Source organism: Vombatus ursinus, unplaced genomic scaffold (assembly GCF_900497805.2).
Source record: "Vombatus ursinus unplaced genomic scaffold, bare-nosed wombat genome assembly UNPS02014821.1, whole genome shotgun sequence".
In the NCBI taxonomy this organism is placed as follows: domain Eukaryota; kingdom Metazoa; phylum Chordata; class Mammalia; order Diprotodontia; family Vombatidae; genus Vombatus; species Vombatus ursinus.
In genome coordinates this window covers 40610551-40622964 of record NW_020954599.1, presented here as the reverse complement: position 1 = coordinate 40622964, position 12414 = coordinate 40610551, and the positions used below count along the sequence as shown (strand labels likewise).

Here is a 12414-nt window from a genome sequence, read left to right as displayed (position 1 = left end):
GCTCAGTGCTTATAGGGCAAATGGGATTGGGTCACAGCACACATATACACAATTTTTGAAAAAGATAAAAACCTAAAGGACAGCAGTGCAGCTTTATATAGGGCTGCTGCTCAGCCTGCCATGAGTATGTGGGTATAGACCAGCCCTCCTCTGCCCACAGCTCCTGTTGTACCAGAAGATATACAATAAATATGGCACTTTACCTTGGAAAAGACCTCAAGTTTACTTGTGGAAACGAGCATCTAAATTCACCCAGGTCACTGACAAAGCCGGCTACCACCCTATAACAGAAAAGTTGAGATAGGTGGTGTGGCCTCTACGAGGTGCTGCAAGGGAGTGCCCCCCCCCAAACTGTGCCCCAGCACTGCACTTCCAGCACACATTTATACCTAGGAAGTGCATCACTACAGCTGAAGAGGCCAGCTATTCTTTGGGCAGGTGGCCCCAAGGTGGTAGCAAAGCGATTGGACCTATCCAATAGGTCTAGGATCAATGGGTGGGGTGTTGGGATGGGTAACTGTGGTCCTCCTCTCTCTCTCTCAACTTTTCTTCTGCACCTGTGTCTCTACTCCCCAACCTCTTGCTCAGTTGTCTTCCCTCTCCAATACAATATTATCCAGGGCTGAAAAAGATGGGCTGCCTCTGAATTCTCCCCTATGTCAGCCTAGTGTCACACCTGGGGACAGGAAAAGTTAAAGCCAGACATATCCTCTTCTCATAAACCCAATTCTTCCCTGTCATAGACACTGTACTGTTCTCATTCCCAAAAGGTTTATGTCACCCACCAGTCTATACCACCACTGTGGCATAGTTTTCTTGCTGTTTCTTAAGGACAAAATCTTGCATAAGCAAATACAAAATTTGCTTTATGTTCAAGTTGTTCCCTAATATAACAATCCTTTGGAATAAATCCGAGTTTTCAAAACAAGTATCATAGCAGATAGCTGACTGCAATTATAATGTACTAGTCTTCCTACCAACAGAGTATTCCCAGTGGGCTTTTGTTTGACATTGCCTGGGTCCAGGCAATATCTTTCTGGCAATCTCTAGACTATGCTATTATGGGTGGACCCTCTCTTCCTCTTCCTCACCTGTTCCCATTTTCCCTTGTATTATATTTATTTTTATACATGTTTCCCCTCATTTCAATTGTAAAATCCTTAAGGGCAAGATCTTTTTTCATATTAATATTCCTGGCTTCCAGAGCAATTCTTTACACATAATACGTATTTAATAAATATTTGCTAAATAACAGAATGAAGGTGCTATGGAACATAATGATACCCTTCAACAAGTCCACTAAATCTAGATAGCAGAGTTGAGACACAGAGGGAAAGCAAAGGAAAAAAAATGTGGGCAAGGATAGTTCTTTATCAAAAAGTCAACATTGACTGAAATAGAAAATTTTATCAATTAGATTCATATAGAAACCTAAAAACATTTTGAGATTTGCCCATTACCAGTGGGGAAAAAAACTAACCTTTGCTTAAAGAAAACACCAAACAAAAAATTAGTTGTTTTTTTTCATTCTAGGTTCTAAATGGGTACTACCACAATGGAACATTAAAATTATCTATCAATTATTCATTGTGGAAATTCTATGACTCTTAATAACCTATCAGAGGAAAAGGTCATCTTATTGCCAAAAGATTTTGCACCTATTAGGTAGTCGATAAATACTTGTTGATTGAACTGCATTTGCACATTTCCAGCCAGTCTACAGAGCAAAAGCAAAACAGAAAGCTAACAATTAACTACCTGGGTAAGTCAAGACCAACATTTTGTTTAAATTATGAGTAATGGTTTAAATAATTCAGACTAATGTCTTTTATCCTAAATTACTACCCAAAAAGGGCCTTGATCTGACTTTGACTATGCAAACTGAAATGATCCCTTTTAGTCTGAAGGCAGTACATTTTTGCCTTTACTGTAATAATAGTGTTATAGTTTATGTGAAGCAAAGTCTGGAGAATCGCTTAAATAAAGAAAAGAAAAAGGAAGTAACATCTATGAAGCAAAAACACAACTAAAGGAATAGTAGAATTCAATGAGGCAAACATGGCCTGCCTCCAAAATTCAATGGGATGGAAATGAACTGTGCCCCATTCAGAGAGACTGTTTGATTCTTCTATCTTCTTACCCATTTTGTCACCCCAAGGGTCATAAGCAGGCAGCTTTATAGTGGTACCATTAATGCCAGTGACCCTCACCAAATCAGTGAGCTCACCCCCCCATAAATGAGGGGTTAGTTGCCAGCTTTACCTGTGTGGCTGATAATGAAATTTCTCAGATGTGTGAGTTATCACAAGCTAGAAAAGACCTCCATTAATGTCAATTCAGGCTCTTAGTTAAATTCCCTTGAATTGAACTTGCAAGAGTAATGATTATCACAGTCCTATCCTACCTCTCCTTCTCCCCGTGCCCCCATCACTCTCTACTCTTACCAATCGACTAACCAATTTCATTTGAGTCATTTTAACATTATATTATTTTTTTACATGCGCATAGTGTATTCCAATAGGGTATATATGCACTCAGGAATTTTTCCCCTAATTTCTAAAGGTAAAGATTTATTGAACACTCCATTTTGTTGTTCAGTCATTCCAGTCATGTCCCACTTTCATGACTCCATTTGGGGTGTTCTTGGCAAAGATATAGGAGTGCTTTGTCATTTCCTTCTCCAGCTCATTTTAGAGATGAAGAATCTGAGGAAAATAGAGTTAAATGACTTGCCTGGGGTCACACAACTAATGAGTGTCTGAGGCTGGATTTGAACTCGGGAAGATGAGTCTTTCTGACTCCAGTCTAGGAAACTAAAACTTACCTAAACTTATTTAATTAGCAATTCAACTTCACTTTAAAATGCAGACATGAAACACAAATACTATTTTTTTGGATATGTTAGGTTGTCCCTGACCCCACCTAATACATCCCAAGATATTCAAGTTTATGTTTATGCTATGATATAGACTTGGTCTCAAATTAGGAAGCAGAGACCCCAAAGCAAAATGATCGGTGACAACTTTTCAGAAGAATTTGAAACCCATTTACATGTTGCAAAATTAGACATTCAGGACCTTCACTGTCATACAGAGATGACATAGGATTCTTGAAGACTATATCAATAGAGATTGAGACCTGGCAGCCCCTGCAGGGCTGAAAAGGCTTCAAGTCCTATGCCAAACCAGGTCTGCTTTCTGAACACCATCCTGGCTAAGGACAAAGAGAGTCATCACCAGCAGGCTGGCTACTAGGTTAAGTGCTCGGTTCTATGTAGTACTGTGAGGCTCAGCCAATAAGAGATCTCTTTTCTTCCAACTTACAAACAACACTTGCTAGAGCTCTCATAGCCTGATTTTATGAAATTTCAAAAGGAAAACAAATTCAAAACCAAAAATTGTTATTACCAATTCAATTCCCCAGTGCACCATGTGATCTGGGTTTCATTTTCATATAGAATAATATGAGTTCTGTATATGTGTCCTCATATAGGATAGGCTGTCCTGTAATTAGACAGTATGATGAAGCATGTGAAAAGATGTATTTCTTACAGGTAGACTGTCAATCATCCCTAGGACCTTCCCTATTATGCTCCTGCTTCATTTAGGACAGGGTCTCTGTCTCTCTGGCTCTGTCTCCCTGTCTCTATCTCTCTGTGTCTCTTGTCTCTCTTTCTCTCTCTCTCTCTTTTTCATAGGCTGAACATGACAGTTCCTCCCCTTTCTGCATCTCAGTCATAGGGAACCTTGGAAAGCTGAAACTAAAACCCCACAAAGACTACTGATTCATTCCAACAAGAACATTTTGGATTCTCTTATTCACAACTACATGAGCAGGAAAGTAGGGTATCTGGTTCCAGGGTCCACAGTCTCTGCTCTTTGCTCTTCTGGCTTGACAAGTCAGAAACACAGCACCATATCACTTGCATAGGTAAAAATTATCTTCCTGGTCTCATGGCAGTTGCAACGGCTGGGGGTAGACGGAACCCTCAAAGTCTCTTTTTATAATGTATATTATTTATTTTTCTATTTTTTAGTTTTATAGCACTTTTCTGACACAAATTTTTATTCTTTCAATCAAAACTATATTTTTTTTTCTGAATTGGAAGGCCTTCAAAAAGAAAACTAAATTAGGTCCATTTTGATGTCTAGTTATTGTTTTCATATGAAACTTTTATGTCAGTTGCTCATATCTCAGCTATAAGATCCATCTTAACATTCCATTCATATGATTTCTTTTGAATGTGTTCAGTTCATGATTTATGTAAAGAATAGATTTCTACTCTTGCCATTTATAAAGCAGTTTTCAGAAAAGACATACCTATACTTTTATCATCCTTGGTCCCACAGGGAGGATTACATCAAATCCCCTTACATCAAATCCAACATACAATCTGTAACATACAGCCTAGTTGGATACCATTCTAGAAATGCTTTGGGTTTTTCGAAGCCCTCAGTTTGTTGTAGGAAACATCTTAATTTCTTCTTCTTTATGCTGTCATCTGGGTGGAGAAAGAGGAAGAGAACGAAGATTTTGCTTTTCATGACATAGACCATTGCCTATCCATGCCCATATATTCTGTGCGTCTGCATCTTCCTATAAATTCACCACAAGGGGTCCACCCTAACATATCAGGGACCTTCCCTTACTTCCCAGGACTTTGTGTGAGGATACTAAAGAAACACACAGGCTGTGTGGGCATCAGTTATCCATTGCTCTCACTAGCTGGGAGAAAACAAAGGAGAATTTGAATTTATACTTTTCACTGGAGACAACTGTCTCTGATGCTATAATCTTTTAAGTTTTAAAGAATTTTCATTATCTTATTTTTATGCTCAGTTCAGTGGACAAAGTCTACTGTTTAAAGGGAACTGAGGGTGATGTCTGTCATTGACAAATAGTACACAGTAATATAAAGATATCGTTTGAATGATATAAATACTATTTTTCATACCCAGATTAGAGAAAAAGAGAGAGAGAGGAATGACTTTCAATACTTAATGGGTGCATGTTCAATTTTCTGATGACAGATTTAAGCTCAAGGGTTATTTCAATGACAAACTTGACTGTTGTTTTTAGAATTTATCTTTTCATGGAATGGTCTTGGTAAGTACTTTAGTATCAAAATTATATTTGAAAGATTTCAACTTTTTATTTGAATGAGATTTGACGTGTTCTTGTTCTAATCCTGAATAGTTTTATTAGTTTGCAGTTTTCCCTACCCAGACCCTCTTCAAATTCCAAATAGCATTCTATCTGGAAGACACTGTCTCACAGCCATCTTCCTTAATCTTCCACTGTGGGAGCTTATCCTTTCAACACAATAGAATTTCAGTTTCCACCTGAATGGCATTCTAATGCTGATGTTCCCCAGGTACCTGGGAAGAAATGTACATATCTTTGCATTATGATGAGAGTCAGTGCAAAAACTATTGTTCAGCTGTTGCAAATTTCTTTCTTGCTCTCGGTGGTAGCTTGAAAACAAAACAGCTGGATAATCTGCTTTCCTCTTGATTTTCATTCTTTTTTGTTTTTAATTGGTGAGGGTTAAGAAGTTCTTTTCTTTATTTCTTACATGTTAAAATTGCAGCATGTTTCATTAAATGATACTTCTATAAGTAGGATATGTCCTAGGATCAGAAAAAGTTATGTTGTATTTAGATTTTCTTTCTCAATTTGAAATGTTCTATTATACCAATCAATTCAATTAAACTATTAATGCATTTGATGAGCAAAAATCAATTTAAAATATTTTGTGTCCTATGGAAAAGTGAATGATAATGACTAATGTTTTATAGTATGTAAAAATAAATAACTGGTTTGATTTTTAACATTAAAAAAAGCATAGCTCTAATGATGTCACTCCCTGTCAGTGACGGAACATTTATTAAACACTTACTATATGCCAGGCCATGTACTGATTTCTGAGGATAGAAAAAATTAAAAAAAAAAGCAAAACTGATGTTCTCCCCTAGGAGTTTACATTCTAATAGGACAGACAACAAGCAAATGATTATGTATATAAGGATAGATATACATATGCATATGTATAAACTAATATACATCTATATTAAATATACATATATATTAAATGGAAGGTAATGTCAGAGGAAAGGCACTAACAGTCAAAGAAGAGGGTGGGGGGGAAAGACATCCTGTAAAAATGGGATTTGAGATAATCCTTGAAAGAAGCCAATAAATCCAAGAGGAAAAAGTGAAGAAAGAGAGAGTTTTCTGGACATGCTGGAGAAAAGATGAGGGGATGGGATCAAGGGTACATACTGAGATGTTTGCCTTGGCAAAAAAGAAGACCCATCTCTCCATGCATAACAGGGTGCAGGAGAAGATAGTAAGGGAAGATGCCTAAGTGATTTGAGATGAGAAGAAGGGGAGAAGAGCAGCTCTCCTTTACGGCCTCCACTATTTTTTTTTTGGTGAAATATGTCAAGGTCATCAGTTGAGAGGGTGGAAGGAAAGGGTGTCATGGAAGGTTTGAGGGAAGATAGAAAGGTTGGAATAACCACTGAAGAGAATTATATAATTAATCAATTAGAGAAGTACAAAAGGTCTCTCTAGTGGTAAAGGTCCAGTTGAGATTATGTAACATAAATTTGTTGTGAACCCAGTGAGTACGGTTTCATGATTTTCTCTATCTCTATTTAAAAGCATATGAATAGGAGCAAAGGAGGTGGATGGTATGTGTAACCAAAGGTTGAGTTTTAACAAAGTGTAATCTGTTATCTGGACAAGGGGGTAATAGATTCAAATGTAGAGGATAATGTAAAGTTGGGCTAATTTACCAAGGGGTCAAGGTAGGGAAGGGTAAAAAATGTAGCCAGTACAGAGGTTATGACTTATGAATGGACTGAAGAATGAAGGGATTTGAGGTCATGAGGAAGACAAAAAGTAGGATCATGAAACATAGAAAGAGAAGGAATAATAAAATAATATGATCAGATGAAAGAATTTTGGAGTTCATGAACATCAAAGTGAAATACTAGTGGGTGATGAGAAGATCAAAGGTATGATCATTTCTGTGTGTAACTGAGGCAGAGTGGAGGACTATGTCTTGAGAAATGGGTAGAGTGAGAAAATGAGGTGAGGGCATATGAGGGAACATTAATATGTACGTAAAAGTCCCTTATCATGAGGGCAGGAGTTGAGGTGAAGACAAAGAGTGTGAGCCAAAAACTGAACTCGTTGAAGAAGGAGAAGGATCAAAAAATTTTAATGACTTTGCCTCTCGCATCTAACATTCAAGGAGCTCCATGATTTTGGCTCCAACCTACATTTGTAACTTTGTATCTCACTATTTCTCTTCAGATCTCCCTATATTCTCACCTCCAAAAGATTGCTCTCCTGGACAATGGCTGTAGGATCCAGGATGTAAGCAGGTAAAATGGTTGGTTATTTTTGTGTAATATGATCAAGCAATACTTGAATGGAGGTTAGAACACCCAAGTTCTAGACTTCATGTTACCACTCTCTGTGTTAGTCAAAGCATTTAACTTCCCTAAGCCTAATTTCCCTCATGATCAAAGTAATAGTTTTGGATTCATTTGCTAATGCTTTTAAGAGTTCCCATAATGTCTGATTCTATGACTTCCATCTTATGGCTCCCTTAATATCCAGCTTTGTAATATGATATGCTTTGTCATTTTGGTCCTCATACTGTCTGTCACATCTATTCGTTCCTTCCTCTTTGTATTACCACCCCAGAATCATAGGATCATAAGATCCTAAGACTTGAAGAGAATTTAAGATATCATCTAATCCAAAACCTTGTTTTACAGATGGAGAAACTGAGGACCATGGAAGCAAAGCAATTTGCCCAAAGTCCCACAGTTAAAAGTAGAACCAGGGTTCAAATGCAACTCTTCTGACTCCAAATCTAGTTTTATTTCCACTAGATAGCCTCTTTCCCTTCACCCTGTCCTTGTAGAATAAAGTCAAATCATGTTATTCCCGAATCCTCAACTCTGCATTCTGTCCAAGCTGCCTTTCCAGCCCCATCTGCCCTTGTTCTCTAAACCTTCCTTTCTCAGCAGACTTCTCTCTTTACTGTCTCTTGAATGAATAAGTGCTCAATAAATACTTATTGCTCTGATTCTACTTAATTTTCCATTATAGAACATGAAGAGGTAGTGTTGCACCAGCAGATGGCATGCTGAACTTGTAGTCAAGCCATCCTGGGTTCAAATTATGCTTCTGATGTTTGCCTGCTCTGTCACCCTTGCCAAATCACTTAACCTTTATACTCCTCACACAACTCCATAGGGTTCGATTTATCCACTACATCATAGACTAATTTTGATTTCCATTAATGGAAGGAATTTCTTATACTGTGGAAGTCACAGGTCATTCCCACAAAAAAAAAAACAACCCCACAAAAAACAGCATTTTGCTTCCTGGTTATCTACACACACATAGCAATAAAATCTTAACCACCCCTAGGTACTCTTTGTTATGCCCAGAGCAAAGGGTGACTAATTCAGATAGGTTCACATGCCTAGATCACAAACCTAGAGCTGGAAAAGACTCAGTCATCTAGCCTAACACTTTCATTTTATAGATGAGGAGACTGAAGCTCAGAGAGATTAAGTGATTTCCTCGGTGATACAAATAGTAGCTGTCAGAGATGAGATCTGAACCCAGAACTTCTGATTCCAGAGCTCTTTCCACTATGCCACTGATTTCACACAATATTCTCACCTGGAGGTGAAACCAAAGGATTTAAAACTAAAAAGGGGGGACTTGATTCACTAACACCACCCACACACATTTTACAGATAAATAAACTGAGTTCCAGAGAGTTTAAATCACTTGCCCAAAGTCACATAGGTAATATGCAGCAGAGACATTATCTACATCCAGTCCCTCTGACTTCCAATGCATTCTGCTGCCTCCTTAATAAATGCCTAGTTAATTTTTCAATGAAAATGTATGGTACCACAGTGATTATTCTGCAAAGACAGATTCCCTATAATGTTTTTTTCCACATTATATGGTATTGATGTCAGTAAATATGTGACTATGGAAGGCTGAATGTTGCCTCTAAATCTCCTCATTTCCTGAAGGTTCTCTGTGCGCAGTGTTGCTAAGTTCTTACTGCAGTGACTTTCAGAATTCAAGGTAATAAAAATGACAAGATGGTCTTGTCCACATATCTAGGATGGATGCCACTGCAATCAAGCCATACTTTTATTTTCTAAATCAATAAGCTATCTTTAAAAAGGACTGGCATGCTGGTGGTGGCTGCCTGACTGATTCCAGCCTCTGTTCGGCAAATGAGAAGTCAGCCTGATCTGACACAATGCATGCCTCCACGACCCTGTACGTTTATTCATAACACAACTGGGTACCTTTTCCTTTGCAACTTTATTATAAGTTGCAGATAAAGGAATCCAGGCACAAAGTTAGAACAGACAACATCTGGTTAAGAGGTATTTGGTCTGCTGTTTCCGTAACTGGGTTGGGGGTAGAATGTTGTTGAATTTCTATCTTATCAGGAACCATCTTATAGGACATGCTTTTTTTATGTACTTATAATATAATTTATATTATACTTATCCATGTACATATGTTTGAAAGGATTGTAGATTTAAAGCTAGAAATGAGCTTTAAACAGGTTACCTAGCCCAACCCCTTTCTAGAAAAATTATTTTTTCATTGAACAAAAATCTGTTTTCTCTCCCTCCCATCTCCTTGCCCCCCTGCTATCCCAGGTGGGGAGGGAGAAAGAAAGAAAGAAAAGAAAATCAAAACCAAACCCTTGTAACAAATACTCAAATTCAGGTAAAACAAATTCCAAAATTAGCTATGTCCAAAAAACGTCTCATTCTGCAATTTGAATCCATAACCTCTTTGTCAGGGGGCAGGTAGCATGTTTCACCATCATAATATATTTAAGAATTATCATTCATTATTACATGCATCAGAGTTTTTAAGGCTTTCAAAGTTACTTGTCTTTACAATGATCCAACTCTCTCTCTCCCTCCCTCTCTCTCTCTCTCTCTCTGTCTCTCTCTCTTTCTCTGTCTCACACACACACACACACACACACACACAGGAGAAAACAGGCCTTGATATGTACACAACCAAGGTGAGTCTGGTAGTAAGAAGCAGAGCCAGGATTTCTTATCTTCCCCCTCCTAGGTTATAAGTTGTTTTTTTTTTTTTTTTTAAGAGCATTGACTAGTAATTCACATTTGAAATCACAGGTTCAAAATAAAATAATGTCTGGGGTTAGGAAGTAAAGCGTTACTACCTGTAAGTGTTACTAACACCATTTAAAATAGAAGAAAATAGAGCTGAGAAAGGTTAAATGACCTGTCCTTTATTCCACACGCAGTAAATTTTGAAGCTAGTATCTAAACCTTGCTCTCCTGACTCCAAACCCAATTCTTTTTCTACCTCATCAGGTTGTCTCTCCTTCTCCACAGCCCACTGTAGTTCCTTGTACATGCTAGACATTTAACAAATATTTACTGAATGAGTGAAAAGACTGAATAAATGAATTACTGGAAGATTGACAAACTGGAGATGTTACATGTGAATTTAATTCCTAAAGTTAAAATAAGAGGGGAGATAGTACAAGTCATCTAGAACTTGATCCCTTGCAGCATGATTTCCCCCGGTCCTCATTCCTGACTCCTCCTCCCCTGTTTTATTTGCTTTCAAGGAGAAACTCTTTATATCAGCTCTTATCTTGCAACTGTTACAGCCATATCACTCTGTCCTTGAATGTCTCCATATCTCGTGCCTCTTGAACTCACTCTTCAGCCCTACTTCCAACCTCCAACCTTGCAATTACTTCCTTTATCCTTGCTCTGTTTTTACCCCCCATCCCTCCACAGTCTTCACCATATAAATAGCCATTTCAGCTAGACTCTGTCCACCACTCTTTGCTACCTCACGCTCTTGTCCTTCTAATGTTCCTCCCTTCTCTATAATTCTCGACCCTGGATAGATCAGCCAAACCATCAGCCTTTTCCATTCCTAGTACAGAGTAGTCAGACACTGCTGGGGAAGTCACGGGGACTGGGTAACCAAAACCTCAGCTGGACCTTTAATCATTTTGTTCCATGTCTGATTGACTCCCTAGCATATTCTCTACAGCAGTTTTATAAAACCTTCTTTCTAGTCAACTCTTAATCCCTTCCCACAGGATTTGTCCTAAAAGAGAAGACCGAGGTCACCTATCCCTAGCTCCCTAATCTCCCATCCTCGCCATCACAAAACCTCTCTAGGTTTTTAACCTTTGCTTGGGATTCAGAGTATGAGACTGTTCCCCTTTTTATCAAAACTAATCCCTTCTCTTGTGTCTTTGATCCCTCCCCCTTCCATTTCCTCCAGGAAACTATTTCATCGTTATCATCCTACTGTTAGTACTGAATATTTGTATGGAGCTTTAAAGTATACAAAACACTTTACAAGCATTAACTCATATCCTCACAACAACCTTTTGAGGTAGGTTCTATTATTATTCTCATTTTATAAAAGAGGAGATTGAGGCTCACAGGGGTTAAGTGATTTGCCCAGGGTAACACAGCTAGAAAGAGTCACAGTTGAAAATTGGATATCCCTGACTCCAAGTCCAGCAGTCTAGCCACTATTTGATTTAACTGCCTCGTGATCCCTTCACCTTCAATTTCTCCTTTTCTATTAGCTACTTTCCAGATGTCTAAATGTTCTGAAGGGAGAAAAAGAATTAACTTGACTCTGCTCTCTTTTCATCCTAAATGCATTCTCTCCCTTCAATGCTAAGGTTTTAGAAAGGGTATCTATGTTTTCTCATCACCTGCACACTTTACAACTTCTTATAATCTAGTTTCTGACTCTATTACTCCTTCCACCTATCTCTCGGGTCATTAACTTCTTTCAAAACTCACCTGGGGTGCCAATTCTAAAATGGAACAATTCCTTATCCCCCTAGATATCAGTGATCTCTCCAAATGATCAAGTATTTACTTTCCTGTTTTACAAGGCAAATATCCAATAGAACATAAGTTTTTTGATGACAGGTCAGTTTCTTTTTCCATATGTCCCCTGCATCAAGCACAGTTCCTTTTGCATAAGAGGCACTTCATGATCACTTGCTTATAGAATTGAAACAAAATTAAGAGTGGAGTAGTTCTGCCTTCTCTTCCATTATCATGGCCTCATCTACCACAAGGAGTGGTCCAAGAATTCTCCAATTTCCTCTTTTCTCCAGTATAGCTAAATAAAATAAAACAAATGAAGCAACCATCTTACTGTAGTCCTTAGCTTTCTTCCCAATTCTTATGACATTTAGAGCTGAAACACAAGTCTTCATCTCATTCTTGCAGGACCATTCCATCTTCTTGAATTCATCTTCTGTTACCTGCTTTTCTTATATTTCCTGTCTCCAAGTTTAATGAGTATACATCTATA

General features: G+C 38.1%; 1 long non-coding RNA gene across 1 annotated transcript in view; it reads left to right on the top strand.

The window, feature by feature from the left end:
- The window catches only part of LOC114024541, a 232065-nt gene that overhangs the window by 209003 nt on the left and 10648 nt on the right, over positions 1–12414 (top strand). Inside the window, exon 3 of the long non-coding RNA XR_003566914.1 lies at positions 7324–7394. This is a non-coding gene — a long non-coding RNA (uncharacterized LOC114024541). The remainder of the gene's footprint in view (positions 1–7323; positions 7395–12414) is intronic.